The sequence below is a fragment of the Schistocerca serialis genome, chromosome 11, assembly GCF_023864345.2.
Source record: "Schistocerca serialis cubense isolate TAMUIC-IGC-003099 chromosome 11, iqSchSeri2.2, whole genome shotgun sequence".
In the NCBI taxonomy this organism is placed as follows: domain Eukaryota; kingdom Metazoa; phylum Arthropoda; class Insecta; order Orthoptera; family Acrididae; genus Schistocerca; species Schistocerca serialis.
The window spans coordinates 183,427,009-183,453,065 of NC_064648.1; the positions used below are offsets into that span (position 1 = coordinate 183,427,009).

The following is a 26,057-nucleotide window of genomic DNA, read 5'->3' on the forward strand; positions in this document are numbered from 1 at the left end:
TTTGTACCTCATTCCACGTCCCCAGGAGTACCTCTCACAGGGGCTGCTGCTGCGGTGAGTTCTCTAGCAGCCGGGCAGCCGCCTTTCAAACAGAGCCCGCAAAACCTCCATCTCGACATCTAATCTACATGATTAGTCAGTAATTCACATTTAAGTGGTTGGTAGAGGGTACGTGGAACTACTTTCATGCTATTAATCGACCGTTCCACTCTCGAACAGCACGGGGGAAAAACGAACACTTAAATCTCTCCGTGCGAGTCCCCCTCTCTCCTATTTTATCACTATGATCATTTCTCCCTACGTAGGTGTGTGTCAATAAAATATTTCGCCCTTCGAAGGAGAAAGCTATTGATTACAATTGTCTTCAAACATCTGTCGGCAAGGAGAAAGGCGTTCAATGACTGCCACCCCAACTCGCATATTAACTCGCGGAAGTTTCTGCCATTTCGCCAAAACGCAAAACGACCTGCCTTCTTTATACTTTTCCGATGTACTCCGTCAATCGTACCTGGTAAGTATATTGAGCAAGCAGTAAACGAAACAAAAGAAAAATTCGGAGTAGGTATTACAATTCATGGAGAAGAAATAAAAACTTTGAGGTTCGCCGATGACATTGTAATTCTGTCAGAGACAGCAAAGGACTTGGAAGAGCAGTTGAACGGAATGGACAGTGTCTTGAAAGGAGGGTGTAAGATGAACATCAAAAAAACCAAAACGATGATAATGGAATGTAGTCGAATTAAGTCGAGTGATGCTGAGGGAATTAGATTATGAAATGAGACACTTAAAGTAGTAAATGAGTTTTCCTATTTGGGGAGCAAAATAACTGATGATGGTCGAAGTAGAGAGGACATAAAATGTAGACTGGCAATGGCAAGGAAAGCGTTTCTGAAGGAGATAAATTTGTTAACATCGAGTATAGATTTAAGTGTAAGGAAGTGGTTTCTGAAAGTATTTGTATGGATTGTAGCCATGTATGGAAGTGAAACGTGAACGACAAATAGTTTGGACAAGAAGAGGATAGAAGCTTTAGAAATGTGGTGCTGCAGAGGAATGCTGAAGATTAGATGGGTAGATCACATAGCTAATGAGGAGGTATTGAATAGAATTAGGGAGAAGAGGAGCTTGTGGCACAACTTGACAAGAAGAAGGGATCGGTTGGTAGGACATGTTCTGAGGCATCAAGGGATCACCAATTTAGTATTGGAGGGCAGCGTGGAGGGTAAAAATCGTAGAGGGAGACCAAGAGATGAATACACCAAGCAGATTCAGAAGGATGTAGGTTGCAGTAGGTACTGGGAGATGAAGAAGCTTGCACAGGATAGAGTAGCATGGAGAGCTGCATCAAACCAGTCTCAGGACTGAAGACCACAACAACAACAACATTTCGAGTATTTAACTAAACCGCTTTATCAGATTGTACACTGAACTGTAATTCCGGTGCGTACGCTCTTTGAGGACACAGGTAGGACAGAGAGAGAGAGAGAGAGAGAGAGAGAGAGAGCGGGCCAGAGTGAGAAATCGGCCAGCGCAGCGGCCCCCACGGCTCACGGTTGGAACTGAAGCGACGGCCGTGGAAACCGCAGAGCTGTTGCGACAGGGGCGCACCGCTGCGGCCGCTGCCGCAACTAATTAGGAGTGACAGTCTAGAATTGAGGCTGTGGCGGAACGCGTATTGCCGGGCAACAATACAAACCGCGGTTCGTTTTGCTCACTCCGAGGGACGGAAGGCAGAAGAAGAAGGAAAAAAAAGGAAAACAGTAATCTGTTCATTTCAAAATGCGCTGCTGTTGCCGACGTATTTGCCGCCAAAGTTGTGGTCTGAGGTTTCTCCGCTTTTTCAGCACAGGTAATAGGGGCTGGGGGGTGGGGGGGGGGGGGGCGTGTTGCCTGTGGCTACTATTTCTGGATTGCTTAGCCAACGGGTTTCTCTGGCAGCTTCGTAGCATTAGACCGCTTGTAATCAAGAAAGAGTGACATATGATAATGTACACTATGCGATCAAAAGTATCTGGACACCCCTAAAAACATACGTATTTCACATTAGGTGCATTGTGCTGCCACCTACTGCCAGTTACTCCATATCAGCGACCTCAGTAGACATCGTGAGAGAGCAGAATGGGGCGCTCCACGGAACTCACGGACTTCGAACGTGGTCAGGTGATTGGGTGTCACTTCTGTCATACGTCTGTACGCGAGATTTCCACACTCCTAAACATCCCTAGGTCCACTGTTTCCGATGTGATAACGAAGCGGAAACGTGAAGGGACACGTACAGCACAAAAGCGTACAGGCCGACCTGACAGATGCCGCCGACAGTTGAAGAGGGTCGTAATGTGTAAATAGGCAGACATCTATCCAGACCATCACTCAGGAATTCCAGACTGCATCAGGATCCACTGCAAGTACTATGACAATTAGGTGGGAAGTGAGAAAACTTGGATTTCATGGTCGAGCGGCTGCTCATAAGCCACACATCACGCCGGTAAATGCGAAACGACGCCTCGCTTGGTGTAAGGAGCGTAAACATTGGACGATTGAACAGTGGAAAAACGTTGTGTGTAGAGACGAATCACGGTACACAATGTGGCGATCCGATGACAGGGTGTGGGTGTGGCGAATGCCTGGTGAACGTCATCTGCCAGCGTATGTAGTGCCAACAGTAAAATTCGGAGTCGGTGGTGTTATGGTGTGGTCGTGTTTTCCATGGAGAGGGCTTGCACCCCTTGTTGTTTTGCGTGGCACTATCACAGCACAGGCCTACACTGATGTTTTAAGCGCATTCTTTGGTCCCACTGTTGAAGAGCAATTCGGGGATGGCGATTGCATCTTTGAACACGATCGAGTACGTGTTCATAATGCACGACCTGTGTGCGGAGTGGTTGCACGACAATAACATTCAACATCCCTGTAATGGATTGGCCTGCACAGAATCCTAACCTGAATCCTACAGAACACCTTTGGGATGTTTCGGAACGGCAACTTCGTGCCATGCCTCACCGACCGACATCGACATCTCTCCTCAGTGCAGCACTCCGTGAAGTATGGGCTGCCATTCCCCAAGAAACCAGCACGTGATTTAACGTATGTCTGCGAGAGTGGAAGCTGTCATCATGACTAAGGGTGGGCCAACACCACACTGAATTCCAGTATTACCGGTGGAGGGCCCCACGAACTTGTAAGTCATTTTCAGCCAGGTGTCCGGATAGTTTTGATGACATAGTGTAGTTCCAGATCGGGTGAGATTTGACAGTGAAATGTTTTTACCTGTGCAGGGGATGTGAAACGAGTTGGAATCCTATTTCCAATAATTTGCGACCACAGCTGCTGAGGTGTGTGCTGGTGCATTGTCGTGATGGAAAAGGACTTTTTTGCGGTCCAATCGTCGGCGTTTTTCATGCAGCTCGGTTTTCAAACGGTCCAATAACGATGAATAATATTCACCTGTAATAGTTTTACCCTTTTCCAGATAGTGGATGAGGATTATCCCTTCTGAATCCCAAAAGACAGTCGCCATAACCTTTCCTGGCGAAGGAATGGTCTTCGCCTTATTTGGTGCATATTGTCCCTTGGTAAGCCATTGTTTGGAATTTTAGATTGTTGTTTTGTCTCAGGAGTATAGTAATGTATTCATGTTTCATTCACAGTGAGGAAACGACGCTTAAAGTCCTGCAGATTCTTCCTGGACAGCTGCAAACCATCCTTGCAACACTTCACACGATTCCGTTTTTCGTCAATTGTGAGCAATCGTGGAACCCATTTTGCGCATACCTTTTTATGTCCAAATGTTTATCCAAAATATTATGTACCCATTCATTCGAGATGCTCACAACACTAGAAATCACACGCACCTTAACTCTTCTGCCATCCATCACCATATCAAGGATTTTATTAATGATTTCTGGAGTCGTAACCTCCACAGGGTGAACAGAACGTTCAGCATCACTTGTGCCCATATGGCCACTGCGAAAATTTTGAAACCACTTATAAACTGTTCTAATCGAAGGTGCAGAGTCACCGTAATGTTTATCAGGCTTCTCTTTAGCCTTCTCCTGAGGTGTTTTGCCTTTCATAAAGTAATGTTTAGTCACCACACGAAATTCTTTTTCGTCCATTTCTTGACAATCTCTCGACTACCTTGATTCACACGAATGCCAAACGCAAAGAACTAGACCAATATGGCTGAAACTTGGTGTGCGTTCTTTCCAAAGATGCTACCAACTAAACGTGACCTCGATTCGCGCCGGTGGTGCCATCTCTCGCACTTTGCATGGACTTTTCAAACGCCCCTCGTAAATGCCACGGGTGACATGTGCGCAGACCTCCTCAGCAAACGGCGTCGGACCATCAATGCAGACACGTCCGCACACGTCGTAGAGGTCCCGTGTAGTCGAGTTAACGGATGAAAATTAGGGGGAAAAGTTCGTGTAGTCGCAAATTTGTGTGCAGCCCTGCTAGGGGAGACTGTGATGAATTAACACACTAAATATCCTGAGCGGTGGATGTAAACGTGGGGGTAGGGAGAGGGGGAGCGGCGTTTAGTGGTCACTTTTTAAAGTTTTTCTTGGACACCTCGCAAACCGCAGCTTCCAGTGAAAATGTTCGCCTCTAGAAAGTTAAATTACATTAAATAAACAACGGCAGATAAGAAACTTCCTGGTAGATTAAAACTGTGTGCCGGACCGAGACTCGAACTCGGGACCTTTGGCTTTCGCGGGAAAATGCTCTACCGACTGAGCTACCCAAGCACGACTCACGCCCCCTCATATCAGCGCACACTCCGCTGCAGAGTGAAAATCTCATTCTGGAAACATCCCCCAGGCTGTGGCTAAACCATGTCTCCGCAATATCCTTTCTTTCAGGAGTGCTAGTTCTGCAAGGTTCGCAGGAGAGCTTCTGTGAAGTTTGGAAGGTAGGAGACGAGGTACTGGCAGAAGTAAAGCTGTGAGGACAGGGCGTGAGTAGTGCTTCGGTAGCTCAGTTGGTAGAGCACTTGCCCGCGAAAGGCAAACGTCCCGAGTTCGAGTCTCGGTCGGGCACACAGTATTAATCTGCCAGGAAGTTTCATATCAGCGCACACTCCGCTGCAGAGTGAAAATCTCATTCTGGAAACATCCCCCAGGCTGTGGCTAAACCATGTCTCCGCAATATCCTTTCTTTCAGGAGTGCTAGTTCTGCAAGGTTCGCAGGAGAGCTTCTTAAAGTTTGGAAGGTAGGAGGCGAGGTACTTGCAGAAGTAAAGTTGTGAGGACAGGGCGTGAGTAGTGCTTCGGTAGCTCAGTTGGTAGAGCACTTGCCCGCGAAAGGCAAACGTCCCGAGTTCGAGTCTCGGTCGGGCACACAGTTTTAATCTGCCAGGAAGTTTCATAACAGTGCACACTCCACTGCAGAGTGAAAATTTCATTCTAGAAACGGCAGAAAAGTTTGTTTTTAAATTTGGAAATTTGCGGTAAGGTCTTATGGGACCAAACTGCTGAGATCATCGGTCCCTAAACTTACGCACTGCTTAATCTAACCGAAACTAACTTAACAATACACACACCCATCCCCGAGGGAAGACTTTAAACTCCGACGGGGGCAGCCGCGCGGACCGTGACAAGGCGCCCCGGACCGCGCGGCTGCCCCGCGCGGATTTTTTTTTTTTTTCTTTAATGTGAGAAGCGAGCGGTACTTGTGGAGGGGGACTTTACTTTCGTGGAATAACGCAAGAGCTGTCGCGTAGGCTGACTATTTCTCTTTAGCAATGTGGAACAGTCTGCAGAAATGTACGTAGATTCTCTCCAAATGTGGTGCTTGCGTTAGTATTATTAGTGACTCACATCTGCACTAGTGTTGACGCCTGTTGTGGAAAATAAACAGCCCCTAGCATATGTGCTCACTGTGTCGCCAATCATTTTATATACTTTTATGTAATTAAAACACTATTTTTAGTAATTTCCAATTACATTTATCACCAATGACATTTATCACCTCCGTGTACTATGGCTAAATACGTATGCGACGCCATGTGCTCAATATGTTCACCACTAATATTGTAATCGGTTACTGTGGGGTTCTTTGTCTTTGTTATAGCCATTTCTGTTCATATATAACGATAGCTGCCGTTCCGTAGAACTAGCGTAAATTTCCATTCTTATTGCATTTCCTTACGATCGTCCAATGACGATACTTTACTTTACATCATCATCATCATAGACGAACAAGCTTGAAATGCTGCTCCTAATGATATCTGATAAGTCGTTTATGTACACTCCTGGAAATGGAAAAAAGAACACATTGACACCGGTGTGTCAGACCCACCATACTTGCTCCGGACACTGCGAGAGGGCTGTACAAGCAATGATCACACGCACGGCACAGTGGACACACCAGGAACCGCGGTGTTGGCCGTCGAATGGCGCTAGCTGCGCAGCATTTGTGCACCGCCGCCGTCAGTGTCAGCCAGTTTGCCGTGGCATACGGAGCTCCATCGCAGTCTTTAACACTGGTAGCATGCCGCGACAGCGTGGACGTGAACCGTATGTGCAGTTGACGGACTTTGAGCGAGGGCGTATAGTGGGCATGCGGGAGGCCGGGTGGACGTACCGCCGAATTGCTCAACACGTGGGGCGTGAGGTCTCCACAGTACATCGATGTTGTCGCCAGTGGTCGGCGAAAGGTGCACGTGCCCGTCGACCTGGGACCGGACCGCAGCGACGCACGGATGCACGCCAAGACCGTAGGATCCTACGCAGTGCCGTAGGGGACCGCACCGCCACTTCCCAGCAAATTAGGGACACTGTTGCTCCTGGGGTATCGGCGAGGACCATTCGCAACCGTCTCCATTAAGCTGGGCTACGGTCCCGCACACCGTTAGGCCGTCTTCCGCTCACGCCCCAACATCGTGCAGCCCGCCTCCAGTGGTGTCGCGACAGGCGTGAATGGAGGGACGATTGGAGACGTGTCGTCTTCAGCGATGAGAGTCGCTTCTGCCTTGGTGCCAATGATGGTCGTATGCGTGTTTGGCGCCGTGCAGGTGAGCGCCACAATCAGGACTGCATACGACCGAGGCACACAGGGCCAACACCCGGCATCATGGTGTGGGGAGCGATCTCCTACACTGGCCGTACACCACAGGTGATCGTCGAGGGGACACTGAATAGTGCACGGTACATCCAAACCGTCATCGAACCGATCGTTCTACCATTCCTAGACCAGCAAGGGAACTTGCTGTTCCAACAGGACAATGCACGTCCGCATGTATCCCGTGCCACCCAACGTGCTCTAGAAGGTGTAAGTCAACTACCCTGGCCAGCAAGATCTCCGGATCTGTCCCCCATTGAGCATGTTTGGGACTGGATGAAGCGTCGTCTCACGCGGTCTGCACGTCCAGCACGAACGCTGGTCCAACTGAGGCGCCAGGTGGAAATGGCATGGCAAGCCGTTCCACAGGACTACATCCAGCATCTCTACGATCTTCTCCGTGGGAGAATAGCAGCCTGCATTGCTGCGAAAGGTGGATATACACTGTACTAGTGCCGACATTGTGCATGCTCTGTTGCCTGTGTCTATGTACCTGTGGTTCTGTCAGTGTGATCATGTGATGTATCTGACCCCAGGAATGTGTCAATAAAGTTTCCCCTTCCTGGGACAATGAATTCACGGTGTTCTTATTTCAATTTCCAGTAGTGTATATTGAGAACGTTTTTTGTCCTAATGTGCGTCCTTGGGGCACACCCGTTTCTATCGAACATTTTCCACACAACGCATTGGATTGTGTCAGTCAAAACTTCTTCGAGATATTTGTATATATATGTGTGAAGATACTGCGTATGATTGTGCTCAGTTATCAGTTGACAGACGGGGGCAGTGTCGAAAGTTAGCCAATAAAGCGAACTGTGCGTTAAACGAGTGTTATTTCCTCGCCTGCGCATTTTCGACGCTGTAAATTCCTTTTCCTCCAGTAATATGAAAATGGTGCACCTTACAATATGATCCAGGCTCATGTATTTATGGAGATTTATATAGTGTGTGTTGACAATGCAATTTAAATAATTCAGGTAGTGGAAAATAATGAGGTAATGCCCCAGATTATAGAGGTTTGTGGTTGAAAACCCTTCGTGGCCATCCAAATCAGATTTTCCGTCATTTCACTAAAGGTCTTAAGTCACGTCCTTTATAGCCCTCACTGCAACAGACGTACGTGATCAATATTCCTTATCTGTACTTAGCCAGACCCTGTGCTCTATCTTTGTTGATCAGATCGTCGACAGAACGTTAAAGCCTAATCCTCTTTGTTTCGTCTTTAAACAGCTGAAGCCATTTGCTTTTCTGGTGCTTAAGATAATGGCTCTGAGCACTATAGGATTTAACATCTTAGGTCATCAGAACTACTTAAACCTAACTAACCTAAGGATATCACACACACCGAATCCCGAGGCAGGATTCGAACCTGCGACCGTGGCGGTCGCGCGGTTCCGGACTGAAGCGCCTAGAACCGCACGACCACACAGGCCGGCCTTAAGATAATAATTAAATGATTAGGTAGTTGTGTCTCTCCGTGTATCACATTCTGAAGCAGTACCTCAGTGCGTCCCAAAGACTCACAAAAGTGAAAGATTCAGGCTTCTTTGTGTGTGTGTGTGTGTGTGTGTGTGTGTGTGTTTGTGTTGTGTGTGGCGAGCCAGAGGAGGAGAAAGCCCTTGGCACTAGAGCGGAGTGGAGCGCAGGCGGCCGGGGCTTCGGTTTACTGACCCACCTGGCGAGCAAATATTTGCCAGCCACTCTGCCGGCACAGAGGCGCGTGCGAAATCCAAAACAAACAGCGCGGCCGGGCCGTCTAATGGGGCAGTCAAATGCGGTGGCAGCCGGAGTGTGTTGAAGGGGTGGGGGTGGGGGGATTTCCTGAGGGAGGCGACCCACCAGCGACAGGACTTTGGGGGGGGGGGAGGGGGACTGAAGATAAACAGGGCGCAAGCGACGGCGGGCAGGTGGAAGAGTATCCGCCACTCACCCGAAGCTCGGGAAGTGACGGCCGTGCGGAATGTACAGCGATGAGCCAAGACATTAGAACTACTGCCCACCTTCAAGTCTACATCTACATCTACATCCATACTCTGCAAACCACCTGACGGTGTGTGGCGGAGCGTACCTTGAGTACCTCTATCGGTTCTCCCTTCTATTCCAGTCTTGTATTGTTCGTGGATTGAAGGATTGTCGGTATGCCTCTGTGTGGGCTCTAATCTCTCTGATTTTATCCTCACGGTCTCTTCGCGAGATATACGTAGGAGGGAGCACTATACTGCTGGTCTCCTCGGTGAAGGTATGTTCTCGAAACTTTAACAAAAGCCCGTACCGAGCTACTGAGCGTCTCTCCTGCAGAGTCTTCCACTGGAGTTTATCTATCATCTCTGTAACGCTTTCGCGATTACTAAACGATCCTGTAACGAAGCGCGCTGCTCTCCGTTGGATCTTCTCTATCTCTTCTATCAACCCTATCTGGTATGGATCCCACACTGCTGAGCAATATTCGAGCAGTGGGCGACCAAGCGTACTGTAACTTACTGCCTTCGTTTTCAGATTGCATTTCCTTAGGATTCGTCCAATGAATCTCAGTCTGGCATCTGCTTTACCGACGATCAACTTTATATGGCCATTCCCTTTTAAATCACTCCTAATGCGAACTGCCAGATAATTTGTGGAATTAACTGCTTCCAGTTGCTGACCTGCTATTTTGTAGCTAAATGATAAGGGATCTATCTTTCTATGTATTCGCAGCACATTACACTTGTCTACATTGAGATTCAATTGCCATTCCCTGCACCATGCGTCAATTCGCTGCAGATCCTCCTGCATTTCAGTACAATATTCCATTGTTACAACCTCTCGATTTACCACAGCATCATCCGCAAAAAGCCTCAGTGAACTTCCGATGTGATCCACAAGGTCATTTATGTATATTGTGAATAGCAACGGTCCTACGACACTCCCCTGCGGCACATCTGAAATCACTCTTACTTCGGAAGACTTCTCTCCATTGAAAATGACATGCTGCGTTCTGTTATTTAGGAACTCTTCAATCCAATCACACAGTTGGTCTGATAGTCCATATTCTCTTACTTTGTTCATTAAACGACAGTGGGGAACTGTATCGAACGCCTTGCGGAAGTCAAGAAACACGGCATCTACCTGGGAACCCGTGTCTATGGCCCTCTGAGTCTCGTGGACGAATAGCGCGAGCTGGGTTTCACACGATCGTCTTTTTCGAAACCCATGCTGATTCCTACAGAGTAGATTTCTAGTCTCCAGAAAAGTCATTATACTCGAACAATAATACGTGTTCCAAAATTCTACAATTGATCGACGTTAGAGATATAGGTCTATAGCTCTGCACATCTGTTCGTCGTCCCTTCTTGAAAACGGGGATGACCTGTGCCCTTTTCCAATCCTTTGGAACGTTACGCTCTTCTAGAGACCTACGGTACACCGCTGCAAGAAGGGGGGCAAGTTCCTTCGCGTACTCTGTGTAAAATCGAACTGGTATCCCATCAGGTCCAGCGGCCTTTCCTCTTTTGAGCGATCTTAATTGTTCTCTATCCCTCTGTCGTCTATTTCGATATCTACCATTTTGTCATCTGTGCGACAATCTAGAGAAGGAACTACAGTGCAGTCTTCCTCTGTGAAACAGCTTTGGAAAAAGACATTTAGTATTTCGGCCTTTAGTCTGTCATCCTCCTGGTTGTGTTGCGGGAACGTGGCGCAGTAAGGAAAGAATGTAAGCGGAAGAGAGACGATTGGGCAGTCATCATAGCGAAGATACCGCCCGCAAAACCGTAAATCGACTGCAAACGAGAATCTCTGAAAGGGCAAAGCTGGTCGCCTCTCGGAGTACTAGTATTGTGAGTCGCTGTGGAAAGTTATTGAAGGGTGGTTGAATGACGAGTGAGCGTACGACAGTGGGCGGCCACGTCCCATCACAAAACGTAGAAGTCATTGAAAGCCCCACTGTGTAATCCGGGATAGGCGGCAGTCTGTGGCACATCTCACGACAGAGCAGATTGCTGGTGCACGCACAAGTGTTCCGGAGCACACCGTTCGAAGGCTGTTGTCGAACGTAGAGCTCCGCATCACATGACCCCTAGGCGTTCCACTGTTGACCCAACGACATCTTCATTTATGACTGCAATGGGCTCAGCATCACTGAGTTTTCACCGTGTCGCCTGCAGAATGATTTGCATCTCACGTTACACCAGGTCGACGGCTGGGAGCTTATACGCAGTCATCCAGGCGGATGGCTGCAGGAAACACGCACTGCGCCACAGATGCAGGACGGTGCACTCCGTCTTCACGCCACAAGTGGCCCATTGAGCCATCCGACCGCCGTGTCGTCCTCAACTGAGGATGCGGATAGAAGGGCCTGGGCGTCAGCACACGGCTCTCCCTGCCGTTATGATGGTATTCTTGACCGAAGCCGCTATTATTCGGTCGAGGAGCTCCTCAATTTGCATCACGAGGCTGAGTGCACCCAGAAAAATGGCAACAGCGCATGGTGGCCTTGATGGTCACCCATCCAAGTTCCGGCCACGCCCGACAGCGCTTAACTTCGGTGATCTGACGGGAACCGGTGTATCGATGCAGGGCGGTGAGAGCAGAATTATGCTACGGGGTACACTGAGCTGCGTTTCCGAGAGATTTGTGGTGGTAATCGAAGGTATCGTAACAGCCACCTGCATCACTTCGTAGATGAAGTCTCCTCCTATGGTGATGACATCTTTCAAGAGGATAACTCTCTGCAACACAAGGTCAGAATCGTGCTGCAGTGATTTGAGAAACAGTGAACTCGCACTGATGTCTCGGCCACCAAACGTGCCTGGACTGTACCCACTGGAACAAGTATCGGGCGCCAGATGCATGCCCGTAAACGGCAATACCATAATAAGATTTTCACTCTGCAGTGGAGTGTGGACTGATATGAAACTTCCTGGTACATTAAAACTGTGTGCCGGACCGAGGCTCGAACTCGGGACCTTTGCCTTTCGCGGGCAAGTGCTCTACCATCTGAGCTACCGAAGCACGACTCACGCCCTGTCCTCACAGCTTTACTTCCGCCAGTACCTCGTGTCCTACCTTCCAAACTTTACAGAAGCTCTCCTGCGAACCTTGCAGAACTAGCACTCCTGAAAGAAAGGATATTGCGGAGACATGGCTTAGCCACAGCCTGGGGGATGTTTCCAGAATGAGATTTTCACTCTGCAGCGGAGTGTGCGCTGATATGAAACTTTCTGGGAGATTTAAACTGTGTGCCGGACCGAGACTCGAACCCGGGACCTTTGCCTTTCGCGGGCAAGGCACAATTTAAATCTGGCAGGAAGTTTCAGCAACACCATAATTCGTGGGAATTGCTTGAGCTGTGCAGAGACATTTGGTCCCATGTACAACTGGAATCCTCTCAAGGACACGTAAATCCATGCCAAGAAACTCCGAAAAGTGGAACAACAGGCTATTAAGCAGGTGCTTATGATGTTTTGGCTCATCGGTGCAGATTACTTGCAGTTACCTGTCCAAACTCTTGAGCACATATTTGGCATGGATATTGCTGTTTTGCATTGATTAAACTGTATATATACAAGGGTAAGTCAATTATTATCCGCAATTTAGTTATTTTTTGTCTATTTTGGTGGTACTGTCGTTTTACTTTGATGAGGCATGCTCTGTTTATTTGTTATTATATCTTTGGAATTTTCAAGCTGCTAGGTTAGTTTCGTTATCGCTGCCGTGCTGTTTATCATGTCTGCTCCGCTGTCTATTTGCACCAAAGAAGAGCAACGTCCAGTGATCCGTTTTTTGTGGCCGGAAGGCGTATCAGGGGCCGGAATTCATCGAAGACTTTCGGTACAGTACGGGAACAGTGTTTTGCCACTACGGAGTGTGTACGAATGGACTGAAAAATTCCGAAATGGTCGCATAAGTGTTACGCACGACGAAGGAGCTAAAAATGGTTCAAATAGCTCTGAGCACTATGGGATTTAACTGCTGACGTCATCAGTCCCCTAGAACTTAGAACTACTTAAACCTAACTAACCTAAGGACATCACACACATCCATGCCCGAGGCAGGATTCGAACCTGCGAGCGTAGCAGTCGCGCGGTTCCGGACTGAAGCGCCTAGAACCGCGAGACCACCGCGGCCTGCACGAAGGAGCCGGGCGACCGTTTACCGCCACAAATGAAGAAACCATTGAGCGTTCACGTGAAATGATTCTCTTAGACAGACGAAGTGGCACATCGTCTGCAAATTAGTCACGGTTCTGCCTACGAAATCATCCACAACAGACTTGGGTTTCATAAGGTTTGTGCAAGATGGGTCCCAAAACAACTCACACAGTTGCATAAACAAATGCTCTTGGACATCTGCAAAATAAATTTGGATCGCTACAGTAACGAAGGGGACAACTTCTTAGACAGCATCATTACTGGTGACGAAACATGGATCCATCATTACGAGCCAGAGAGTAAACGGCAGAGTATGGAATGGAAACATCCAAATTCGCCGTGCAAGAAAAAGTTCAAGACCCAACCGTCCGCAGGAAAACTGATGCTTACGGTTTTTTGGGACGCACAGGGTCCAGTACCGGAACATTATGGGGAAAGGGGCACAACAGTAAACAGTGTACGTTACAGTGAGATGCTTACTGCCGGGCTAAAGCCTGCAGTTCGAAGCAAACGCCGAGGATTGCAGTCAGAAGGTGTTGCGTAGTAGCACGACAATGCCCGTCCGCATTCTGCTGCCCACACTGGTGAAACGCTCCAGAAACTCAAATCTGAAGTACTGGATCATCCTCCGTATAGCCGCGATGTCGCCCATCACTTGTATGGTCCACTGATACACACATTAAGGGGCCGTCGATTTGCCTCGGACGAAGCAGCGAAAGAAGCGGCGCATTCCTGGCTCGCAGCTCAACCGAGAACCTTCTTTTAAGAGGGCATCAGGAAGCTTGTACAACGATGGACCACGTACGTTGAAACGCAAGGAGACTATGTCGAAAAATGATGTTCTTGTGAGTTTCCTATTTGGTTACAATAAAATTTTCTAACTACTTTGCGGATGATAATTGGCTTACCCTAACTAAGTTTTGGCATGACGTAAATATAATTGTTGTTGTTGTTGTGGTCTTCAGTCCTGAGACTGGTTTGATGCAGCTCTCCATGCTACTCTATCCTGTGCAAGCTTCTTCATCTCCCAGTACCTACTGCAACCTACATCCTTCTGAATCTGCTTAGTGTATTCATCTCTTGGTATCCCCCTACGATTTTTACCCTCCACGCTGCCCTCCAATACTAAATTGGTGATCCCTTGATGCCTCAGAACATGTCCTACCAACCGATCCCTTCTTCTGGTCAAGTTGTGACACAAACTCCTCTTCTCCCCAATCCTATTCAATACCTCCTCATTAGTTATGTGATCTACCCATCTAATCTTCAGCATTCTTCTGTAGCACCACATTTCGAAAGCTTCTATTCTCTTCTTGTCCAAAGTATTTACCGTTCATGTTTCACTTCCATACATGGCTACACTCCATACAAATACTTTCAGAAATGACTTCCTGACACTTAAATCTATACTCGATGTTAACAAATTTCTCTTCTTCAGAAACGCTTTCCTTGCCATTGCCAGTCTACATTTTATACCCTCTCTACTTCGACCATCATCAGTTATTTTGCTCCCCAAATAGCAAAACTCCTTTACTACTTTAAGTGTCTCATTTCCTAATCTAATACCCTCAGCATCACCCGACTTAATTCGACTACATTCCAATATCCTCGTTTTGCTTTTGTTGATGTTCATCTTATATCCTCCCTTCAAGACCCCGTCCATTCCATTCAACTGCTCTTCCAAGTCCTTTGCTGTCTCTGACAGAATTACAATGTCATCGGCGAACCTCAAAGTTTTTATTTCTTCTCCATGGATTTTAATACCTACTCCGAATTTTTCTTTTGTTTCCTTTTCTGCTTGCTCAATATACAGATTGAATAACATCGGGGAGAGGCTACAACCCTATCTTACTCCCTTCCCAACCACAGCTTCCCTTTCATGTCCCTCGACTCTTATAACTGCCATCTGGTTTCTGTACAAATTGTAAATAGCCTTTCGCTCCCTGTATTTTACCCCTGCCACCTTTAGAATTTGAAAGAGAGTATTCCAGTTAACATTGTCAAAAGCTTTCTCTAAGTCTACAAATGCTAGAAACGTAGGTTTGCCTTTTCTTAATCTTTCTTCTAAGATAAGTCGTAAGGTCAGCATTGCCTCACGTTTTCCAGTGTTTCTACGGAATCCAAACTGATCTTCCCCGAGGTCGGCTTCTATTAGTTTTTCCATTCGTCTGTAAAGAATTCGTGTTAGTATTTTGCAGCTGTGGCTTATTAAACTGATTGTTCGGTAATTCTCACATCTGTCAACACCTGCTTTCTTTGGGATTGGAATTATTATATTCTTCTTGAAGTCTGAGGGAATTTCGCCTGTTTCATACATCTTGCTCACCAGATGGTTGAATTTTGTCAGGACTGGCTCTCCCAAGGCCGTCACTAGTTCAAATGGAATGTTGTCTACTAGGGGGCCTTGTTTCGACTCAGGTCTTTCAGTGCTCTGTCAAACTCTTCACGCAGTATCGTATCTCCCATTTCATCTTCATCTACATCCTCTTCCATTTCCAAAATATTGTCCTCAAGTACATCGCCCTTGTATAGACCCTCTATATACTCCTTCCACCTTTCTGCCTTCCCTTCTTTGCTTAGAAGTGGGTTTCCATCTGAGCTCTTGGTGTTCATACAAGCGGTTCTCTTATCTCCAAAGGTCTCTTTAATTTTCCTGTAGGCAGTATCTATCTTACCCCTAGTGAGATAAGCCTCTACATCCTTACATTTGTCCTCTATCCATCCCTGCTTAGCCATTTTGCACTTCCTGTCGATCTCGTTTTTGAGACGTTTGTATCTCTTTTTGCCTGCTTCATTTACTGCATTTTTATATTTTCTCCTTTCATCAATTAAATTCAATATTTCTTCTGTTACCCAAGGATTTCTACTAGCCCTCGTCTTTTTACCTACTTGATCCTCTGCTGCCTTCACTACTTCATCCCTCAAAGCTACCCATTCTTCTACTACTGTATTTATTTCCCCCATTCCTGTTAATTGTTCCCTTATGCTCTCCCTGAAACTGTGTACAACCTCTGGTTTAGTCAGTTTATCCAGGTCCCATCTCCTTAAATTCCCACCTTTTTGCAGTTTCTCATCTGCAGAGATAGTTGGCATATAAACTGGTACTACTGTAGTAGGCGTGGGCTTCGTGTCTATCTTGGCCACAATGATGCGTTCACTATGCTGTTTGTAGTAGCTAACCCGCGTTCCTATTTTCCTATTCATTATTAAACCTACTCCTGCATTACCCCTATTGGACTTTGTGTTTATAACCCTGTAGTCACCTGACCAGAAGTCTTGTTCCTCCTGCCACCGAACTTCACTAATTCCCACTATATCTAACTTTAACCTATCCATTTCCCTTTTTAAATTTTCTAACCTACCTGCCCGATTAAGGGATTGACATTCCACGCTCCGATCCGTAGATCGCCAGTTTTCTTTCTCCTGATAACGACATCCTCTTGAGTAGTCCCCGCCCGGAGATCCGAATGGGGGACTATTTTACCTCCGGAATATTTTACCCAAGAGGACGCCATCATCATTTAATCATACAGTAAAGCTGCATGCCCTCGGGAAAAATTACGGCCGTAGTTTCCCCTTGCTTTCAGCCGTTCGCAGTACCAGCACAGCAAGGCCGTTTTGGTAAATTATGGTAACTATGTAGAGCAAAAATCCTATTTGTAACCTCATGTATAATTGTAAAATAACTGATAGTCCGCTTTAAACAAACAAGTTTCCACCTTTTTATCGTGTCAAAAATGATATGAGTAAAGTAAAATTAAAAACACGGTGTGGTTCGTGATGTAATGGGGCAAGGAAGTCAACTACAATGGTGATTTGTGGAACAGGGCAGTCAGATGCGGCAAATGCTGTGTGGTGCATGGTATGTCGTGTGTCGCACTCAGGTCCCCCATTTGCTGTTTTAGCTGCAAATGACACATGGGAAGGATGAGTGTCTGTAGGCATCAGTGTCAGCTCCAGTATCTCTAATTTCACCTTCACGGGCTTTTTGACTGATACATGCAGGCTGACACTTCTGCGCTTACTAAATTAGCATGTGACGAAACGATTCGCAAAGTGTGGGAAAATGTAAGTTAATGCACATGGCCAGGAAAAACGAACTCGTAATGTTAGGGAGCAGTATTACGGAGGCATACAGAGAGCCGTCTTTCCCTCGCTCTGTTTGCGAGTGAAACAGGAAAGAAAATGACTAGCAGTGCTAATCTCCGACACGCACCGTCCGGTGGCTTGCGGAGGATCTATGTAGATGAGGACGTAGATAAGAATGGTATGACGGTCACTCCAAAAGAAATGCACACTATTTTTTTTTTAAATCCATCCTTTATTCTACATGTTTGAAACTTTTACAGTGTGTAAATACATCCTTTAGGAACAATATTTTCATTCCTCCACATAATTTCCAACCCTCTCGACTGCCTCACGCCATCTTGGAACCAGCGCCTGTATACCCGCACGGTAAAATTCTGGACCAACCTGTTGGAGCCACTGTTTGGCAGCGTGCACAAGGGAGTCATCAATTTCAAACCTTGTTCCACGAACAGAGTCTTTCAGTTTCCCAAAGAGATGATAGTCACATGAAGCCAGGTCAGGACTGTAAGGCGGATGTTTCAGTGTTGTCCATCCGAGCTTTGTGATCGCTTCCACGGTTTTTTGACTGACATGTGGCTGTGCATTGTCGTGCAACAGTAAAACATCCTGCTTTTGCCGATGTGGTCGAACATGACTCAGTCGAGCTCGAAGTTTCTTCAGTGTCGTCACATATGCATCAGAATTTATGGTGGTTCCACTTGCCACGATGTCCACAAGCAAGAGTCCTTCGGAATCGAAAAACACTGCAGCCATAACTTTTCCAGCAGAAGGTGTGGTTTCGAATTTTTTTTTTCCTTGGGTGAATTTGCATGATGCCACTCCATTGATTGCGTCTTCGTCTCTGGTGTAAAATGATGGAGCCATGTTTCATACCCTGTCACAATTCTTCCAAGAAATTCATCTCCACCATTCTCGTACTGTTCCAAACGTTCTCTGCATACCGTTTTTCTTGTTTCTTTCTCAGCCACTGTCAACATCCTGGCGACCCACCTGGCGCAAACCTTTTCCAACGCCAACACTTTCAGTATTCTGCAAACACTTCCTTCCCCTGTCCCAACGTATCGTGACAATTCGTCCACTGTGATGCGTCTGTCAGCAGTCACCAATTCGTTAACTCCCTGCACATTGTCTGGAGTGTGTGCAGTACGAGGCCTGCCGCTGCGAGGACAATCCTCAATATTGCCGTGGGCGCTTCCATCACGTAACCTGCTCGCCCACCGACTAACTGTACTGCGATCGACAGCAGCATCTCCATACACCTTTTTCAACCTCTTGTGGATGTTTCCCACTGCCTCGTCTTCACAGCACAGGAATTCTGTGACAGCACGTTGCTTATGATGAACGTCAAGTGTAGCAGCCATCTTGAAGACACGCTGTGACGGCGCCACTCACGGGAACAGGTTGAACTAAGTTTGAAAACAAGCGGGACGGATGTATTTGCACACTGTAAAACTTTCACACATGCAGAATGAAAACTGTATTTTTACAAAAATAGTGTGCATTTCTTTTGGAGTGATCCTCGTCCTTTTCCGCGTACTGCAACTTCGAAGTAAGTCTGCAGTTGCCGCGTCATTTCACTGGTTACCGTTACCTGCACCACGACAGAACTTGGCGGGAAACCCGCAACATGTACTCTCTTCTGAGAATGCGCCACGCTTGTTATGCAATTTCCTTGGCGTGGGAGGAAATGTGTACGTGCTTTCTAAAGTCGCCTCTTAGATAGACTGATTCACAACGAACGTTTGCGTGCCTTCATAATTAGTTAGCGCTTCGCCGGACAAGCTGCCTGATCTTAAGACTCTTGATGCTACGCGTGCGAAGCCGCGGCTCGTTGCTATTGCATAAAAACCCTGAAAAGGGGAAAAAATTAAAAAATACCTTGACTCTATTGCGTTGTTGTACACTCATATTTTAAACAAAAACCAGAACACCTAGAACGACTACAGGTGGGACGTTAATATTCATAGGACACGTACATTAGTACACTAATGGCCATTAAAATTTGTACACCAAGAAGAAACATAGGTGATAAAGGGGTATTCATTGGACAAATATATTATACTAGAACTGACATGTGATTACATTTTCACGCAATTTGAGTGCACAGATCCTGAGAACTCAGTACGATCTCTGGCCGTAATAACGGCCTCGATACCCCTGGGCATTGAGTCAGACAGAGCTCGGATGGCTTGTCCAGGTACAGCTGCCCATGCAGCTTCAACACGATACCACAGTTCATCGAGAGAAGTGACTGGCGTATTGTGACGAGCCAGTTGCTCGGCCACCGTTGACCAGACGTTTTCAATTGGTCAGAGATCTGGAGAATGTGCTGGCCAGGGCAGCAGTCGAACATTTTCTGTATCCAGAAAGGCCCGTACAGTACCTGCAACATGCAGTCGTGCATTATCCTGCTGAAATGTAGGGTTTCGCAGGGATCGAATGAAGGGTAGAGCAATGCGTCGTAACACATCTGAAATGTAACGTCCACTGTTCAAAGTGCCGTCAGTGCGAACAAGAGGTGACCGAGACGTATAACCAATGGCAACCCATACCATCACGCCGGGTGATACGCCAGTATGGCGATGGCGAATACACTCTTCCAGTGTGTGTTCATCGCGATGTCGCCAAACACGGATGCGACCGTCGTGATGCTGTAAACAGAACCTGGATTCATCCGAAAAAGTGACGTTTTGCCATTCGTGCACCCAGGTTCGTCGTCGAGTACACCATCGCAGGCGCTCCTGTCTGTGATGCACCGTCAGGAGTAACCGCAGCCACGGTCTCCGAGCTGATAGTCCGTGCTGCTGCAAACGTCGTCGAACTGTTCGTGCAGATGGTTGTTGTCTTGCAAACGTCCCCATCTGTTGACTCGGAGATCGAGACGTGGCTGCACGATCCGTTACAGCTGTGCGGATAAGATGCCTGTCATCTCGACTGCTAGTGATACGAGGCCGTTGGGATCCAGCACGGCGTTCCGTATTACCCTCCTGAACCCACCGATTCCATATTCTGCTAACAGTCATTGGATCTCGACCGACGCGAGCAGCAATGTCGCGATACCGTAAACGGCAATTGTGATAAGCTACAATCCGATCTTTATCAAAGTCGGAAACGTGATGGTACGCATTTCTCCTCCTTACACGAGGCATCACAACAACGTTTCACCAGGCAACGCCGGTCAACTGCTGTTTCTGTATGAGAAATCGGTTGGAAACTGCCCTCATGTCAACACGTTATAGGTGTCGCCACCGGCGCCAACGTTGTGTGAATGCTCTGAAAAGCCAATCATTTGCATATCACAGCATCTCCTTCCTGTCGGGTAAATTTCGCGTCTGTAGCACGTCATCTTCGTGGTGTAGCAATTTTAATGGCCAGCAGTGTACGTTCTGCAGAAACGGTTAGCATTCGAATCGTGTTGGTCGGCGGGTTCGATGTCAATGTCGACATCGGGGCGCAGCACCACCTACCGGTAAAATGTGTCTGCGGCTGTCGTTGTCGCTGTAATCCGAAAGTGACTGATCAGTGTGACTTGAGCAGGCATGCCGGATAAGAGGTACGCGCGAACCGTAGCGTCAACTGAGTTTGGAATAGGGCGCATCATTAGTAAGAGAGAATGTGATGCATCCGTGCGGGAAAGTGCTGGCCATGTTGGACGAAGTGTTTCGTGTGTGCACAATGGTAGGCCGTAGAACACGAGGAGGTGGTCCAGGTCGCACGACCCAGACCAACCCCTGAGAAGTTCGACAACTCATCCGAATGGCACTGCAGGACACATCTGCGACTTCCTCGGCTCAGCCGGAACACATGGCACACTGTCAGGGGTGACAGTCCGTCGCCGTTTATTACGGCACCGGTTACGTGCGCTTCGTCTACTTCTCCGCCTGCTTTTGACGAGCGTGCAGAAACATGCTAGACGGCAGTGCTGTATGGAACGTCCTCAACGGGGACAGGAATGGCATCAGACAGTGTTTCCGGACGAATCCAGGTTGTGTCTGTTTGAAAACGATGGCCGCATTTTGGACAGGGATAGCGACATCACAGTGACTGCATTCGGACGAGACACACAACACCCACTCGAGGCCTTAACTTGTGGTTAGCTATTGATTCCATATTTTTAGATCTGCAGAAGGCTTTCGACACCGTTCCTCACAAGCGTCTTCTAATCAGATTGCGTGCCTACAGAGTATCGCCTCAGTTGTGCGACTGGATTCGTGATTTCCTGTCAGGAAGGTCGCAGTTCGCGGTAATAGACGGAAAGTCATCGAGTAAAACAGAAGTAATATCCGGCGTTCCCAAAGGAAGTGTTATAGGCCCTCTATAGTTCCTGGTACATGTTAACGACATAGCAGACAATCTGAGTAGCCGTCTTAGATTGTTTGCAGTTGATGCTGTCATTTACATCTACATCTACATCTACATCTACATTGATACTCCGCAAGCCACCCAACGGTGTGTGGCGGAGGGCACTTTACGTGCCACTGTCATTACCTCCCTTTCCTGTTCCAGTCGCGTATGGTTCGCGGGAAGAACGACTGTCTGAAAGCCTCCGTGCGCGCTCTAATCTCTCTAATTTTACATTCGTGATCTCCTCGGGAGGTATAAGTAGGGGGAAGCAATATATTCGATACCTCATCCAGAAACGCACCCTCTCGAAACCTGGCGAGCAAGCTACACCGCGATGCAGAGCGCCTCTCTTGCAGAGTCTGCCACTTGAGTTTATTAAACATCTCCGTAACGCTATCACGGTTACCAAATAACCCGGTGACAAAACGCGCCGCTCTTCTTTGGATCTTCTCCTCCGTCAACCCGACCTGGTACGGATCCCACACTGATGAGCAATACTCAAGTATAGGTCGAACGAGTGTTTTGTAAGCCACCTCCTTTGTTGATGGACTACATTTTCTAAGCACTCTCCCAATGAATCTCAACTTGGTACCCGCCTTACCAACAATTAATTTTATATGATCATTCCACTTCAAATCGTTCCGTACGCATACTCCCAGATATTTTACAGAAGTAACTGCTACCAGTGTTTGTTCCGCTATCATATAATCATACAATAAAGGATCCTTCTTTCTATGTATTCGCAATACATTACATTTGTCTATGTTGAGGGTCAGTTGCCACTCCCTGCACCAAGTGCCTATCCGCTGCAGATCTTCCTGTATTTCGCTACAATTTTCTAATGCAGCAACTTCTCTGTATACTACAGCATCATCCGCGAAAAGCCGCATGGAACTTCCGACACTATCTACTAAGTCATTTATATATATTGTGAAAAGCAATGGTGCCATAACACTCCCCTGTGGCACGCCAGAGGTTACTTTAACGTCTGTAGACGTCTCTCCATTGATAACAACATGCTGTGTTCTGTTTGCTAAAAACTCTTCAATCCAGCCACACAGCTAGTCTGATATTCCGTAGGCTCTTACTTTGTTTATCAGGCGACAGTGCGGAACTGTATCGAACGCCTTCCGGAAGTCAAGAAAAATAGCATCTACCTGGGAGCCTGTATCTAATATTTTCTGGGTCTCATGAACAAATAAGGCGAGTTGGGTCTCACACGATCGCTGTTTCCGGAATCCATGTTGATTCCTACATAGTAGATTCTGGGTTTCCAGAAATGACATGATACGCGAGCAAAAAACATGTTCTAAAATTCTACAAGAGATCGACGTAAGAGATATAGGTCTATAGTTTTGCGCATCTGCTCGACGACCCTTCTTGAAGACTGGGACTATCTGTGCTCTTTTCCAATCATTTGGAACCCTCCGTTCCTCTAGAGACTTGCGGTACACGGCTGTTAGAAGGGGGGCAAGTTCTTTCGCGTACTCTGTGTAGAATCGAATTGGTATCCCGTCAGGTCCAGTGGACTTTCCTCTATTGAGTGATTCCAGTTGCTTTTCTATTCCTTGGACACTTATTTCGATGTCAGCCATTTTTTCGTTTGTGCGAGGATTTAGAGAAGGAACTGCAGTGCGGTCTTCCTCTGTGAAACAGCTTTGGAAAAAGGTATTTAGTATTTCAGCTTTACGCGTGTCATCCTCTGTTTCAATGCCATCATCATCCCGTAGTGTCTGGATATGCTGTTTCGAGCCACTTACTGATTTAACGTAAGACCAGAACTTCCTAGGATTTTCTGTCAAGTCGGTACATAGAATTTTACTTTCGAATTCAATGAACGCTTCACGCATAGCCCTCCTTACGCTAACTTTGACATCGTTTAGCTTCTGTTTGTCTGAGAGGTTTTGGCTGCGTTTAAACTTGGAGTGGAGCTCTCTTTGCTTTCGCAGTAGTTTCCTAACTTTGTTGTTGTACCACGGTGGGTTTTTCCCGTCCCTCACAGTTTTACTCGGCACGTACCTGTCTAAAACGCATTTTACGATTGCCTTGAACTTTTTCCATAAACACTCAACATTGTCAGTATTTACCGTCTTGTAAAGTCATCAGATGACCAAAACGACTTGCAAAATGATTTAGATAAGATATCGGTATGGTCCGAAAAGTGGCAATTTGACCCTGAATAAAGAAAAGTGTGAAGTTATTCACACGAGTACTAAAAGAAATCCGCTATATTTCGATATCGCATTAAGTCACACAAATCTGAAGGCTGTAAATTCAGCTAAATACTTTGGGATTATAATGACAAATAACCTAAGTTAATCGCATAGATAATGTTGTGGGTAGAGCAAACCAAAGACTGTGATCCACTGGCAGAACACTTAGAAGGTGCAACAGGGCTACTTTAAAGAGACTGCTTACACCACGCTTGTCCGCCCTATTCTGGAGTACTGCTGTGCGGTGTGGGATACGCATCAGGTGGGACTGACGGATGACATCGAAAAAGTACAAAGAAGGGCAGCTCGTTTTGTGTTATCGCGAAATAGTGGACACAGTGTCACAGACATGATACGTGAATTGGAGTGGCAGTCATTAAAACGAGAGACGGGGTCTTCTCATGAAATTTCAGTCACCAGTTTTCTCCTCCGATTGCGGAAACATTCTGTCGGCACCCCCCTACATAGGGAGAAATGATCATCACGATAAAATAAGAGAAATCTGGGCTCGCACAGAAAAATTTATTAAGTGCTCGTTTCTCCCGCGTGCCGTTCATGAGTGGGATGGTAGAGAGGCAGCTTGAAGGTGGTTCATTGAACTCTCTGCCAGGCGCTTTGTTGTAAATAGCACACTAATCACGTAGGTGAAGTTGTAAATGTATTGCGTACAACCAGAAATCGCTGTTGGTGGGTGTCCAGGGTACTGTGACGAGCGTGACCTAAGTAAATGATCTACGGCCCGCGTTATACACTCTCTACACAACACCCCAGACGCCATTTTTCAGCAAGACAATGCACGACCTGCACGAACACGTGCCTTCTCGGTGTCATGGGATGTCAGCTTTTTGCCCTGGCCCGCCACATCACCAGACTTGTGGCCAATCGGAAATGTGTGGCATATGGCTCTGAGCAGCATGCGACTTAACTTCCGACGCCATCATTCGCCTAGAATTCAGAACTACTTAAACCTAACTAACCTAAGGACATCAGACACATCCATACCCGAGGCAGGATTCGAACCTGCGACCGTAGCAGTCGCGCCGTTCCGAACTCAAGCGCCTAGAACCGCTCGGCCACGGCGGCCGGCGTGAAACGACAGGTGAAGCGCTGCCCGATGCCGAGCACCACAGATGAACTTTGGAACCAGGTGGATGAATCCAGCATGTATGGCTGCACCACAGGACGCTATTCGCGCCTTATACGCGCCGGTGCCTTCATGCACTGAACAAGTTAAAAGGGGCCCACGATGGACCGTGTGGCTACTAGGCAACAGGACACATGCCGAACCGAGGTGACTGAGATCCTAGTCATTTCTGAAGAACATACTAATGTACACGTCCAGCGAATATGAACGTCCTATCTCTAGTCGTTCAAGGTGCTCTGTCTTTTTTTCTGAACACGAGTGGATGTAGTCTCAAAACTGACTGTGGTTTAGATCTCCTCGTTCGGTGGCCTGTTGTCACGATAATATACACGAGACACACTGATATTCTTTTTCGAGACATTGTTCGTGGAGGTGGCCACTCTATGGCCGAACCTGCGCCTCGATGACGACGGGTTGTGGTGGACCTAAGCAGACCCCAACTGGCTGGACAGAACGTATCAGTGAAATTAAAAGGAAGGTCAGCGTTGGCCGCAATATTGATGTTTTTTTTTTTAATTATGAATTTGGCCAGCTATGGACCGCATACAACTTAAGACTTATTGTGTTTCTTTTTCTCCCGTTCTTCCCAGTACTTCTTCACTTTCTCGCCAACTGCTCGTCTCTGCTCATCTGTCCACACTCTCTTGGGTCGAGGTTTTGGCGCATCTTCTTCATAGTTTGCGTTTTCTATAAGTAGCCTAAAGTTATTCCTGTCACGTATTATTTCTTCTGTAACACCTATTTTGTTGGCGTCTTTCTTTACTGCTTCTATCCATCCTATAGTTTTTTTCAGCTTACTAACGTAATTAAAAATTTTCTTTGTTAACCGTGTTTCTTCCATTCTTTTTAAATGTCCATAAAATTTTAGCCATCTCTTCCGCATTGTATCTGTGATCTTTTCCGTATTTTTGTATAGGTCTTCATTTCTCTTTTTACCCACCTATTTTCCTTGTTTTTCTCAGGACCTAGAATTTTTCTTAATATTTTTCTCTCTCTTTTTTCTAGTTCTCTTAATTCGCCTTTCTTATTCAATGTTAGGCACTCTGATCCATATGTTGCTTGTGTCCTAATAACTGA

The 26,057-nt window shown here is 46.9% G+C and overlaps 1 protein-coding gene across 4 annotated transcripts in view; it reads left to right on the forward strand.

Annotated features, from left to right (window-relative positions):
* Nucleotides 1–26,057, forward strand: part of LOC126427381 (neprilysin-2) — a 617,471-nt gene that overhangs the window by 469,377 nt on the left and 122,037 nt on the right. The gene's annotated exons all lie outside the window — the stretch shown is intronic.